A 15,317-nucleotide genomic window follows, 5' to 3' on the forward strand; every position below is an offset into this window, starting at 1 on the left:
CTGATCCAACGAATTTCCTCATAGACAACACGCTGACCTCTGCTGGCTCCAACTGATGGTGCCAAAAGAATGTTTCAGATAAACTTGACGGTAACGCAAAGTGACCCAAAAAGCTTTCATACCTCCGTGTTTGTCTTCTGTGATGCCACAGGCACAGTTCTCAGACCTGGAATATCACACACACAGAGCAGACTACCACACAGCAAGAGAGCTCAGACAGGTCAAACCGACCCAGTACCAGGAATCTCCGTCTGTCAGCAGCCGTCTGCAAACCTCTTCCTGCCTTCAGGGTGGAAATTGAAGTTTGTTTTTGATGTTTTTTCTCAGGTCAATTTCACGTTTCCTTCCGAAACCATTAAGATCGTGACCCCGGGAGTGAGAGCGGTGGAATTGCAATACTTTAGGATAATAACTGTAATGGCTGGGGACGGTGGTAGGGGGCACTGTCAGGGTGAGAGAATTGCCAGGGAGAACAAGCAGCTGCTGCCTGCTGAAGGGTCCTGCCACTGACCCTATTCATCCCAGCAGCAGGTGTCACTTCAAGTCCCGCACACACACACATTCTCATCGCCACTTGCGCACATTGTTACACACACACACACACACACACGCACACATTATCTATGTGTTAGGGGGGACCTGGAACTACTTACTGAGAACAAAGAGGGGAAATCAGTAAAAAATGCAGCCTCTTCGAATAAATCTCACCACAATGCTGAGAAGAAAAAAATCCCCGACCTCACCCGGAGAAATGCAAGAAAAACCTGGTTTCTCTCTTTCAAAGCAGTCAAAAGTGTCTTACAAAAGCAGAAATAGAAGACATTTGAGATAAAAGGAAGCAGGCCCCCTCGCTGAAAAGGACCTCACACCACGTTTTGTGTAATTCCCAGCAGAATCTGGTTTATTTACCAAAAAATAATAAGATTTAATGCCAAGGCACTTAGGCTACAAATAAAGGACAACAAGTGGTGGGCACACTGAAGGGGCTTAGAGAGAAAGAAGGGGGGCTGGGGGGAGGTGGGGGGGGTGGAAATTCTCCCTCTTCTTGTGCTTGTTATTTTCTGGTTGTCTGTTTACATGACACACCAGATTTTGCATGGAGAAGCGAAGAGAGGTGCTTGAGCGGGCGCGAGTGGCCTCCGCAAAAATCCCAGGAAACAATAAACAGGACGGAGCGACACAAGCACCGACGCTACGAGTCAAAGCCCTGCCGTCGCGTAACAAGCAAAAATCAACATTTATCCCGAGAAAGTGAGCAACGACGCCGACAAGTGCAGGGAGCCAACGGCAACACAATAGCCGGGATGCGAGGAACAAGCGCGCCACCCACGTTGCTGAAAGGCTGCGCGTTTAAACACCACTACTGGACTGTAGAGACCACTGAAACCCCTGTCCTGCCCACAGCGTCCTTTTCACTTTAGCTTGAAATAAGCCATGCTTTTCTTCCGGCGCTGCATCGCAGGAGGCGGCCAGCTCAGGACCTACATGGCATTTTGTCACCCATCACCGGGGAGGTGAGGTTTTTGTCCGCGCTCATCTGGATGTAAATACAGAGTTGAGTATATTTAGAAGCCATTGTGATACATGACAAGTGTGTTCGAGAAACGTGATACCATGGCACTCGCAACCACTGCCGAGAAAAGAGGTTGGCGGGGTCAAATCAGAGCAAAAATGTTCTTCACCTGATCTTACTGCCCTATAATAAAGGGGCCCTATGATGGACGCAGCGGGTTGCACAAGCTGCGCCACTTATGGACTTTGTAGAGCAACTTCTTGACAGTTTTAGCGCATGAATTTGCCTTTCCTAAAGACCCCACGACAAAGTGGATTAAGTTTGTTTTTCAAGTTGGGGAGCAGCCAAGTGGGACAGGAGTCTTTAAACGTGGTAAACATTTCACCGTGGACAGATTCGGTAACAAGACCAAGTACATTGTCACAAATCTGAGCGTCAGTGTGAGTAAACTGTTGTTAGCTGATCAAACAACTCTGTTTATTTGCTAAATATATATGAGAATAACTATAAAAAACTGTAGAGGAATTGCGTTTACCTATTGAAAATAAATGTGTTTTACAGATGAAGAGAAATGGCTTCGTCCTCCGCTTCATTGTCTTGTGATTTTGGGGCAGAGTCTGGATCAAACACACACAAACCATTTTCTAGTGCAGCCATGTTTTACTGACCTCACACCAGTATAGTTTGTTTCACAGATACAGCAAACATGTCAGCAATGAAATATAGCTTTGTCATAAAAATGTGCTTTTAACTGTGGGGTAAACACGCTCCCGAGGCCATTTTTGTAGTTCTTGACACTCCTTCCATTCATCACAACGCAGTTTTAGTAAGGCAGCCATTTTGGAAGTTTTAAATTCTAAATAACGTCTGACTTTTTTTTCAATGAGTTTGTCATATTCAGTTACTGAAAAAAAAACTTTTTTTTTCATTAGAAATATCACTGATCGCAATGAGCACAATAGGTCAGCAGGTGGCAGTGACATGCCAAAAGAATGAAACCAGTGGACGACAGATCCTTTAAAAAGATTGGTGGATCCAGATAGTATTTTGTGACCAAATGATTCCGTTCCTTGCGCCATTGTTGGCTGTTTGATCAATCACACAATCCTGTATCTTCGGTGGCGGCAGCTGCCCTTGAGCAAAAGACTCCTGAGAGGGTCTGGGATTCATCTACCAAACATCTGATGCAGCTGAAGCAATACCAAGGCAGGAATCGTCCAGCGAAAAGTTGCTTTCACAGAGGATCACAATCTGTGCTCATCCACGCCCCCAGCAGTTCAAGAGTAGTCGGCCAAAGTTCACCACCTATGTTTCCATTCCACATGTCCATGCCATAAGTTGCCTCATGCCCCCCTTTTTTTTTTCTCTCGGTATGTAAAACAACCACCTGAGAAGATGAAAGACTTGACCTGAGCGGAACTGGCTGTGTCTAAATCATTCTTCATATGCGAGGCGAGCGAGAGAGAGGCCTTGTTCTGGGGATTATCCCTGATGAAACAGGAAAGATCCCAGATAAGCTTGGCAGGAATGCCCACTCCGCAGAAGGTGAGGGGAAGTCGCCCTGACCAAAGGCTTCCGTCGCCCGCCACGCCGCTTCTGCCTTTGTGTTGCCTTGGTTTGGTATGACCCGAGAGGCAAGTCCGCTTTGACTGGAAAAAAAGACGTCTTTTGAACTTGATGGGATTCTGAGAAGAGTTTGATGTTGAGCATGTTGATTAGAAGATGTTCTACAACGCATCCGCTAGTGATCAGCATGTTGGGCTCAGAACAGTCATGAGAGAAGAGACGTTTTTCATCTCTTTCTCCTTTGAATTATGTCCTTTAAAAGTCCCGATCTCTTTGGAGGAATAGCAAGCGTGTGATATCACTGTGGCTCGAGTTAGAAAAAGGTTCACCCTTAGTCAAAACTATAATGTTGCGGTTGCCACCAAACTGTGACCTTTGCCGGTTTGTTTTTAAATGTAACGCAGTTTAACATCGACAGCCAAAACAGTGGGATCACTGAAACACCAGGAGGAGCCACGGCACAGGTTTGCTAGTGATGGTTACGCTGAGTGACATAAATGCGCCGTCAGATATCGAAACACATTTGGGCGGAACTGACGAAAGAGTCGCTACTTTTCTCCATGATATAAGAAAGTCGGAAAAAAAAACTGGCGGGGCACTTTTCTCTTGGTTGGAAAAAGGGCACGTGCTTGAGCACCATGAGGGGTCTGTCTGTTGGTTTGTTGAATCTACTACTACATCCTGGTCGAGTACCGCTATACATCTACTGTATCGACAACGAACTTGATGGAAACATGAGGTGGACGTTGTTGGATTCGTATCGTTCGACCGACGTAGGTGTACAGCCACATCCAGATGCATCTGCCCTACTAAAGAGACAGAACTGAGCTGGGATGGGCAACACTTCCTGTGAACGATGTGTTAGCGCTAGCAGGCTAGCTCATCTTAAAGCTGAAACGTGTACACGGAAAGGAAGCAACAGGTGGAAAGACTCTGTTGTTGGATGTTTCTGTAGCGCGCCGCCGCCCTCTGAGCCGGTCGAGGTGTCTGGGGCAGCAAAGGAAGCGGTGGGTGGCTCTGGACCAGACTTTACATGCTGGCGTCAGCCACCATGTTGAGGAATGTATGAGCCCTTCGCTGGCAAACCCGCCGCCTGGCAGGTGCTCTGACAGCGGAATCACTCAGCGAGAGAAGAGCGCGGCCAACTCCCTGTCAGAGGCCGGTGAGCTCACAAAGGTAGTGGACACAGAGAGGGACTGTGTCCTGATGTGTAATACCTTCCTGGCCACTGTGTCGGGCTGCGAATCCCCACCCAGGTTGGGAAGGCATTCAAATGTGCGTGTCGACGTTGGCTCTGGGAGACGTGTTGGAGATCTGAGTGATAACCAAGCAGGAAGACCTGGGTCCAGCCGGCTAGAAGAATCCACGAGGAACAACAGAGATGTCTTTCTCGGGGTTAAACAACTCCAGACACTCAGGCGAGGGGTCAAGGAATCAGAATCAGAATCAGAATTATTGTCATGGTCAGTGGGGGTCCCACCAACAAGGAAAGTGTTTTGGAATAAAGTGCTGACAAAAAATAAAATAAAATAAACAGCAAAGTCTGATCAGGAATTCAACAGTCTGACGGCCGAGGGGAAGAAGCTGTTCCTGTGGCGGGAGGTTCTGGTCTGGATGGACCGTAGCCCCCTGCCAGAGGGAAGAGGAACAAACAGTCCATGACCAACAGTCTTGCTCCTTTATCCAGCACCCAGGTTTGGGGGCCTTGCAAAGTGAGTAGCCCTCCTGGCTCCTGGCTTTCTTCAACAGGGTAACATAAAGACAAAGTATGATTTAGTGGACGCCAGTCAGGACTAGATTCTCCAAAATCCTAGAGTCAGTGGATGACAGGAGCCTGTTCAAAGGCTTCCCCTAGAGGGCAGACTTTCCCAGGTAGGGTGTCAGCAATGGCCTCCCCCGAGGAATTTGTTCCCCTTCTTGTTCCTCCTGAATTGAAATCCTGAACATGAAAATGGGAGCACCTGCCAGTCAGGAGTGAATAGACTGGGGGCCTGGAACCATCACCCTCAGTGGTTCTACTGTGGACACGGTGGAGTTGACTCAGCACCTGGGCATCGTCTTCAACCAGGTCTTACTTCCTGTATCAACTACCTCCATACTGTCACCCCCTCCTCCATCACTGTGTGGTATTCTGCTGCCAGCTGGGTGACTGGATTCCCGCCACCATCCCTTTATGGTCGGACTCGGAGTCATGCAGGGTGGATTGCACCCCACCCCCCACGTCCAGGACCCCACCTTTGAGTGGGAGGCTGACGTCATTGATGACCTGCCTCAACCCCTTGCTTACTCTCTCTGTGACCCCATATTTCCAGTGTAACTTTTCTCAGATCTGATTCTGTCGAGGGGCGCGCCACAATACCGCGTCAACAGTTACTAGTTACCTCGTTACCTCGTTCAAAAGTAACTTCGCTACTTCAAGTTACTCATTACTTTCAAAGTAACTAGTTACTAGCAAAAGTAACTTTTTTAAAACTGTATATTATAGTGGAGCTCAAACATAATCTATCCTAGAACAGCCATCAGGCTGGGTCGGGAACCAGCGACGCTGGGACAGAATCAGACCCATTCCGATTATTTGTGTGGCCTACTCAACTAGATCGTCAGGCAATAAAAGCTATCTGTTGACCTATAAGCTCTAACCCGCTTCAAGTGCAATACCATTACAAAGTCTCCACTTTGTGACCTAAAGGTGCAACAGCAGTGAGAGTGCAGGCGAACGAATGACAATATTGAAACTTCTGATATTTATTGTAATCATTTATATTAGAAACTATACTTTTAGCAGTACAAAAACACTTTTTTCAGAACACTCAGTAGTAGCAGGAACAAACACGAGTGCCAAACCGATGCTGACGATCATCTCAACAGCAACACAACTACACCAACTGGATGAACATGAACTGCAGTGACAACTGCACAGCTGTGATAGTCAGCATGTCTTCCACAACATGCCTCACTTCTTCTAGTGTGTTCTACTGAACTGCAGTGACAACTGCACAGCTGCGATATTCAGCATGTCTTCCACAACATACCTCGCTGCTACTAGCGTGTCGCTGGTTCCCTGGCGCTGCGAAGTCAAGCTACTGCTGTTTGGCTGTAGTGGCTTCTCCTGTAGCGTCAGACCAGCGAACCTCAGCAGCATCTGCTTCGGGCTCTTTCCCCACCAGCCTGGTCGATCAACGCGTGCTCTTTGTAAAGAGTTGTGACTGTGAAGTAAGAAGTAACGTGCGTGTTTAAATCACAGCAATGATAAATGCGTTGGTAATTTTGGCAAAGGAATGCGTTATTATTACAAAAGACAACGTAGTTCCTACAATTTTCGTTCACCACTTCACTCTCTCTTCTGTCATCGGACAAGTCACCCTCGACTTCCTGCTCCATATTCCAATCACACCGACACTGCAGGTCAAACTGAACCTCAAGTTCAACTGAAGTGAAACGGAGGACGAGCCAAACACGACCAGAAGCTCTCAGTGATCCACTTGAAAGGATCCTGTCACTTGACTTTCTGAGTCCAGTGAAGGATTTGAAGTAAGATAGTGACACCTTGTGGTCATATGAAGAAGTGCACCATTCATGGATTTGGAGGAAAAAACAGTAGAAAATAAAACAAATGCTTAAAACCGTCTTACTTTTTTCGGTTCAACTATATGGAATACGTTACTGACAGAAAAGGGCATGAAACACAGGGAGGTCAGCCGATCATGAGTGACGCTTCTTAATCTTCACCACTAGAGGCCGCTCGAGATACATGTTCCAGCAGAACTCAGTCCGGGTCGCACAGAAGTCACGAATCGATTTTTCCAACCAATTAATTTATGAGAGCATGTGCTCAAAACTATTACACTCTTTGTTGCCCTTATATCTAACATTTGTTTTCTATGTCGATAATGTATTTTAGTTTATTGTTTTTTAAGGTTTTGTCCAATGTAATGACCAGTTAATGATTGTCTCTGTTCCTTATTAATGTATGTGTTATCTATAAAAATAAATAAATAAAAGAAATCAGTAAGTATTATTCTAGCTTTCCTTGCGTATTTTGGAAATGTATTATTTAGATTTTTTTTTTTTTTTTTTTTATAAATCATTACAAGTAATTTTCATGTTTGTTTTTGTTGTTTGTTTGTTTTAAATGTATTTGTTGGAAACATTTGTCTGGGTAAACTTAACAAAAATATTCAAAAGATTCTCTATGATAAATTCGTTAAGTTTCATTGTAAACTCTTGAATCTGTTATAAATACAAAATACATTGTATTATTTATTTATTTATTTTAGTCTTGAAATGTTGTAGTCTTGAAAAACACATTTATATACTGAAATATTTTGCTTATTATCTATAAAAATTTACATTTTTGTTTAATTTTTCCATTCACATTTATTTATTCATTTATTTATATTATCATAATTCATTGTTTATTTCCCATCTATCTTCCTAAATTTAAACATCTACTATATATGTTTTATATTATAGTTAACATATTATTAGTAGTAGTAGTAGTAGTAGTAGTAGTAGTTGTTGTAGTAGTAGTAAAGTAACTTCAGTAGTTACTGTAGTAAGTGCAGTATCCAGAACCAGACCAAGAGAAGATGACCTCAGTGAAACACGTCTCAGTGGTTTCACAATTCGGCATCAACTTGTAAGGACAGTGGATCTGGAGTCAAATGAGGGACATGAGCTACAGGGGCAAGAAGCAGTGGACAGAAGACATGCCTGAGCTGTCTGCAGACAGGGAGGCTGATGCCGCCTCTGTGAGATGATCCTGTGAGATGGCTTCAGACACTTTTGCTTCCCAACAAGGAAAGAAGTGACGGGAGAAACCGTGAGCTTCTGCAACAGCCAGGCAGATGGGACGAGAGCTTTCTCTTCAGAGACAGCAGGTTCTCTTGAGAGCCTCACCTTGAACACAGTCTGTTGTGGATCCAGCAGGTCGTTCGGATAAGAAGCCAGTGAGGGAGAGAGAGACAACTGTCAGATGGAGGGGAGTGGAATGCTGCATTATCTGCATCTTTTATGCAATAATCCAACGAATAAAGAGGTGACAGGGAGACACATTTGCTTGGTGTTTCCCTCATTCGAAGCCGTGAAGTAAAACTTGTCTTGACGGAGTAAAACTTCAGATGTTTGAGATGAAGACGAGATGAAGGTCTGCTGGAAATGGGGCCGTTCCCTCATCCGTCCCCTCAGGGCTGCCTTTAAACTGAGGATGGAGCCGTGTGTGTTGGGGGGCGGGTTGAGACAGACGGGTGGTGCACTTAACCAACACTCACACACACACACACAGCTCCAGCCAGTCACAAGCTGAATAGTGCTGGACTATTATCTCATAAAGATCAGCAGCGATGGGAACTGCTCCTGTAATTCAGTTCCACACACCCACCCTGTCATGTGACCACTGGGATCTATTAAAGGTGACCTCACCAGAGTGTCTCACTTGCCTCCAAATGTGCGAAATGTTCTCCCGAACTTCATCTCTAGCAAGAAGTAATGTTCGCTGTAAACTGTATTCATGTCTCCGGAGCGAAATACACTGGGAAATTTCATTTATATACTATTTACTTGCTTATTTGCTACATATACCGAGCAAATAAAAGCTGTTTTCTAGCTCCTCTTTATTCTGTTTACCATGCAGTGTCGTCTGCTATCCTGAGTATTTGACTTGAACACACACACTCTTGACATTTTTCCGCCGGACTGTGACAACAGAGAAGCCCCGGCTCCCGCAGGCATTTCCAAACACAGTCCAGTGTCCTTGTCAGGATCTGAATTCGCCGATCGTCCGGGAGAGAATATTTGTTGCTGTCGAACACAAACGTCTTTGATCCGTCACATTTGCTTCTGACCTATTTCCAGACAGTAATGCGCTCTAATCATATCCTCCTTTGATTCATGGCTCCCCAGAGTCACGTCCTGCATTAGATCCAATCTGCATCCTGCCGGCCAGATCCGCAGGCAGATGTGGTCTATACAGCAGTGAGGTCATCGCCCAGGAGGGCCCGGTGGAGGGGGGGTGAGGCGGGGGTGAGGGCTTTGTAAGCGATAGCCGTCATGACATCATCCCCGCCACAGAAGGATCCAGACACCAGGCTCACCAGCGACGGTCGGCAGGTGAGCAGCCGGGCGGCCGCTCGTCCTGGACAGATGTCTGTGGACGGACCCGGATGTTGGGAACCATCATGTCAACAGAGCAGTCGAGCCGCTCCTGAATGAGTCCGGACGGATGGAAGATGTCACTCACAATGGATTGTTTTATTCTATACATAATATGGTTGAAAACAAAACACTGATAGATTTTCTAGCAATGAAAAAGTGAAATAGCAACTGATACAAAGGTGATAATATCAGTTATGCAACTCTTATATATATATATATATATCATTATCATATATATATATCATTAAATCCAAATAAATTCTATGTTTATCAATATATATAGTGTGTGTGTGTACGTTTTAATGTATTTATTAACATTTACATTAATATTTATAGACCAAACCACCCATTTCTATCACAAATGAGCGGATTGTCAGTATTTATTTATTTATTTGTATTTCATTAAAAAAAATAAAAAATAAAAAAACTAAGGGAAGGATATATGCTCATTATTATATTTAACAAATCATAATAAATTATATGCTTTATCAATGTCACACACACGCATACTGTATGTATATATATATATATATCTATATCTAGAGAGAGAGAGAGAGAGATAGAGATAGATAGATATATAATGTTGTTTAATGTTGTTATATATAAAATATAAGAAAAAACATTTTTTAAAAACTACATCCAAGTATAATATCCCTCCCCTTATGTGTTTTGTGTATGTTTTCATCTTCTTTCCTATGTATATTTTGTATATTGATGCCTAATGTACTGTGTTTTTGTCAATTATCAAATGCACAATTATATGTCTAACTACAATAAAGAATTTAAGCTTCAAAATAAAAGCTGAATCTTGATCAGAAAATTCAAATCTTTATCTACCTTTTTATTTTGATGCTACACCACTGGCGTTTAGCACTTTGTTATTTTCTTATTCAGTTTTTCTGAGAACGTATCAGTGCATCAAAACAACAGGAAGTTTCTGCTTTTATTTTCTCACAAGTCAGGAATCTTCCCAGTTAAATGAACTTGCTGTTTCCTTTAATTTGGGGAACTGTTATTTTTATCCGCACACTTTCTCAGAAAACAACTGAAAGATTCGTACAAGGAAACCCACTCCTGCGAGCAGTCAGAGGAACTAACACAAGTGTTTGCCGACGTTAGCTAGAACGACAAAGGTCGCGAGGTTTGACCCTGGTGTTTACTCAAGGTTGCAGAGCAGGTAACGGCAAGCCTCCTCTGATGATGTCTCGCGGCGGCGGTGAGTCACCGGAAGAAGCACCGGCCCGGAAGAACCCCCCTGGGCCAGTCAGCGACTCGTGCTTATGAAGTTTCAGTTGGGACAAAGAGGCCTCGGAGGCCGGGTCCTTCCACCTGTAGGGAACAGCTGAGGCTCTACAGGTGCACCAGCATGTGTGAGGGAACAGTTGCCGGCACTCGCCACCTTCCTCTGGTGTTGTTCACTGCGGCAGCTGCTGTGAGACGCTTCCACCATAAACCCAGGGCGGACCACCTCCCATCCTGAGCTGAGGGACCGTGTGTGGGGTGTCCTGATGTCAGGGGGGCGCGGGGCTCCTCCAGGGAGGCTCCGGTTACACAGTGGCTTCAGACGAGAAAGCAGTCCTGAAATGACTAAATTATTCAGCAGAGACGGGGACTGTTGTCTCTAGCGCGACTTGGTCCACTTTCTCCGGCCGTGAAAGCACTTTTGCCTGTCACTCGCTCTCACAGCTGAGATTTTCTGACCTTGTAGGACGTGCGTAACTTGGAGCGACGACTTGTTAATATCGGCGATGATACGCTTTTATGTTGTATGAGCACTTCCTGTTTCTGCTTGGCTCTGCTCCTGAGCCCCTCCTTTTCTCATATCCCTGCTGAGAGTGTCTTGGCTGCTACCTATCTTTCCATTTCTACTTTTCTCTTCCTGGTCCGACCATTCATTTTGTCTGTTGTACAATGGACTGGAGAGAGTCCTGTGTTCGGACTCCACTCCTGACTGGTCCATTTCTCATTGGGCCGTGTCTTGCGATACGATACGTATCTCGATACCGGCGTGGCGATACGGTACGTTGCGATATATTGCGATACTTCAAGTTAAGCATTATATTGCATTATGAAGTATCATCTAAAGAGGAAAATCGGATGATACAGAACAATATTATGACGTTCATTCTTATGACGTCAGTCCAGTTCGACTTTCAGTTAAATTTCGCAGAGGAAAGAATCGCTCCCAGCGTTCAAAAAAAAAAAGTTAGTATTAAACACGTCACAAATGCAGCATCATATCCAAGTATCTTTTGTAAGTAAGTATTAAATGTTGATCTCGCCGACTTAAAATATCAAGACAATATCACATTGTCAAGTATCGCGATATTTGAGCAAATATATCGATACAAGTATCGCGATATTTTTCTTACACCCTGCACGAAAATCCACATTGCCACCAAAAGAGCTGAAAAACTCAGTCACTGGATCTCCATCATGGCACTGGTGATTTGTCTTCACCGGTAAATCGCAGTACAGACACCACAGTCTGAGGTTATTTTGGAATGAGACAAAACAGACTGAGCAAGACCCCGCCCACTAAGAAGGTCATATCAATGTCACGGTTTCACGCGACAGATTCGCCGTGTTTTCTGCAGGCGGGTTTTTTTCAGTACATTATCACTACACAGAGACATTTAGAAAACTATTGACGACAAGAATGACATTGAACAAAACAAACAAACAGCAGATTCACATTGGACTCTCAACAAATATTATAGTCCAAGTCAACGTGTTATTTATATACAGCTGATGAAGTTTGGAAAGTTGATGAAGATAAACATAATCCCAATGTTAAATACAATAAACAACAAATATACACAGAAATCCGACAATAAAAACAAACACGAGCTACATTACAGTATTTTAGATTTATTTACTTGCGACCCGTGACGTTACTCCACCCCACCAAAACTTGACCTCTGGTGGCCCCCAGTCATTTGAGTTCGAGGCCTCTGTTCTAACTTTGTTTGTTATTTCTTTATACATTATTGGTATTTATCTATTTATTTGTCTTGTGTTGTTAGATAACTTGTGACTTACACTGTTGTGTAGCTTTGTCTTTAATGTACGCTGATGCTTTGTGGGTGTCTGTGAAGTTTGTAGTGTATCTTTAATGTCTTCGTACGTGTCTTTGTTGTCATTGGCTGCTGTGAATTTCACCACAGTGGGACTAATAAAGGACATCAAATCTAATCTAATCTAATATATTCTAGTCTAATCTATGTTTGTGAGTACACATTACACTCACAAAGATCAATAGTGAGTTGGAACCGACGTAGTTGTAAATGGAAAAAGTTGTCTGAGAAAATGTTCAAAGAAATTTTCAAATTAAAAATTATAAAAATACAAATTAATATATATATGAAAAACTATCTTTCATTATATATATACGAATGAAATATTTTATGTGTGTGTGACTGAAATAAATACTTCACATATTTTCATATTTAAAAAAATCTAGAAAACATATATATATATACATATATATAGTTGTTAATGTTTTTAAAAATATTTTTTGTATGAAAATGTGAAAAAAAGTATAAGTTATATATATATATATATGGAAAAAATATTTCATTCATAAATACATATATATGAATGAAATATTTTTTCATTTATATATACATATATATACATACATAAAATAAATAATAACAAAAGTTGTCTGAGAAAATGTTCGAAGACATTGTCATTTTAAAAATTATAAAAATATGAATAAATGTATATAAGAAAAATCATTTTTTGTTACATATATATACGAATGAAACATTTTATATATGTGTGTGTGACTGAAATAAATATTTCACATATTTTCATATTTTAAAAAATATTTATAAAACATATATATATACACATATATAGTATATGTTATTAAAAATATTTTTATATGAAAATGTGAAAAAAGTGTAAGTTATACATATATATAAATGGAAAAAATATTTCAGTTATATATATACACACACACACATATAATATATATATATATAAATATATATATATATATATATTATATATATATATATATATATATATATATATATATATATATATATATATATATATATATATATATATATTATATATAAAACTTATAATTATACTCATGACTTTTAACGTACTACAAGCTTCCGAGCTGCCACATTTGAGTAGCTTTGTGGTGGTAGTGTTACAGAGCCAGTTGAAGTTGCGGCCCAGCATGTGACTGGTGCATCCTCTGTCACTGTGCAATAGAGCCAGAGGAAGGCGAGCGCGACGCCCCCAGAGACAGCATTCAAATGCTGCCACCCTTCACATTATTTCCAGAGGCTCTCAGAAAAAGCCCGCGGCCGTTTGAAAGGCGAGACGTTCCGATGCGCCGCTGTCATGCCTTGCATTGCTGCAAAAATTCGCCGGGCCCTGCCAAGAACCCTGCGATGGCGAAATGAACCGGCCGTCTGAACATGCGTGTCAGTCATCGCCAAGCATTTCAGACTCGTGCTCATTCACGAGAGCTCATGTAATCCATCCCAGCCCATGTGACACCGCGGCCGCCGTCTGGCTGGATACAGGCAGCGCTCCAAAGTGTCTAAGCGGCCGGCGCTGCCAGTGAACTCCGACCTAATACGAGCCGCACTGTGGACGTGAGGCCGAGCTGCAGCCATTCTGATGGACGGATCAACAGATGAGACCAACTCAGCTTAAAACAAACAATTTTAGTTTGAAAGACGACTCAATGAGTCACACATATTGTTGGGCAACACCTGAAGCGCGTCAGAGTCCCACTCCTCCGGGCTGAGTGATGGATCACAGGTGACTCACTCCGCTCGGACTGAGACACGTTTCAAGTGACGCATGCACGATACGCCTCTTTCACAAGTCTTGATCAACCTCAATTTGGGACCTCGAACAGCACCTCTAAATGATCAGGCATTTTGGGGGGGAGGTGCTCAAACCACAAAAGGGCACCTGTCACAAAAAAAAAAAAAAGATGACTCAAATAAAAAAGCTCTACATGAAACCAGAGGTGGGAGTAAGTCACACGTGTGCAAGTCACAAGCAAGTCTCGAGTCTACACCCTGAAGTCTCCAGTCAAGTCAAAGTTTTTCTCCAGCAAGTCACGAGTCATATGCTTGAACCACAGACGTTTGTCTTATTAAAATATCAATGCAGAATAGGTTCTCAATTACAAAGAAAGCAATGACTTGTCAAGTCACTGCATGCAAGTCCAAGTCAAGTCTCAAGTCATGAGTAGCAAGTCAAAGTCAAGTCGAGTCATTTAACACTGTTTGTCAAGCCAGTCACAAGTCCCTGAGCTGGCGACTTAAGTCAGACTCGAATCAAGTCACAAGTCACTCAAGTCACAATGTTTTATTTATCATTAATCTTTACATTAAATCTATATTTTTAAATATTAATTATAATAATAATATTTGATAATTCTTTGATGAAATTTTTTTTAAATTCTCATGCTATTTTGTTTTTAAAAAAGCATTGTTATTAAGTGAGAGAAATACATGAATTAGAAGACAAAAAAACGGTAAAAATGGGAAGAATTGCGTTTTCATTTCACTGAAATCAGGGCACATGCTTTGGTACTTCAATCCAAATGCAGTATATAAAACCTTAAATAAATAAACATGTCCCTCATACATGCGACTTAGCAGTGTTAAAAGGCACAAATCCTCCATTGGTTTTGTACTAAACCTGGTCCTGGTCTTCTAATCTGAGGGCCACAAATGGCCCCAGGGCCACACATTGACTGGAACTAAAACAACCTATTGAAAAGACCTGTGTCTTTCATTTATGATCTGAAGCGGGGCGTGTTTCATTGTTGACTACTTCAAAACAAGGTGACTGTGGAGCCGCAGCGTTCGCACTAACCGGCTCCAGTGTCCGAAGGGAAGTCGCAAGCCGTGGTTGAAAGTGGACAGCGCGTCTGCGAGGGAGGCGGACTGTTCATTGAGAGCGACCGAGCGCGATCCCAAAACGCACGTATGTGGCCATTCAATGTATAAACAGAGTCACTGTTGGAGAGGGAAAGTCTTGGGTCAGGTGGCGTCGCCAGCGACAGCAAGCGTTTCACTGACGGCGCAACGTCAGACCG

The sequence above is a fragment of the Synchiropus splendidus genome, chromosome 2, assembly GCF_027744825.2.
Source record: "Synchiropus splendidus isolate RoL2022-P1 chromosome 2, RoL_Sspl_1.0, whole genome shotgun sequence".
NCBI lineage: Eukaryota > Metazoa > Chordata > Actinopteri > Syngnathiformes > Callionymidae > Synchiropus > Synchiropus splendidus.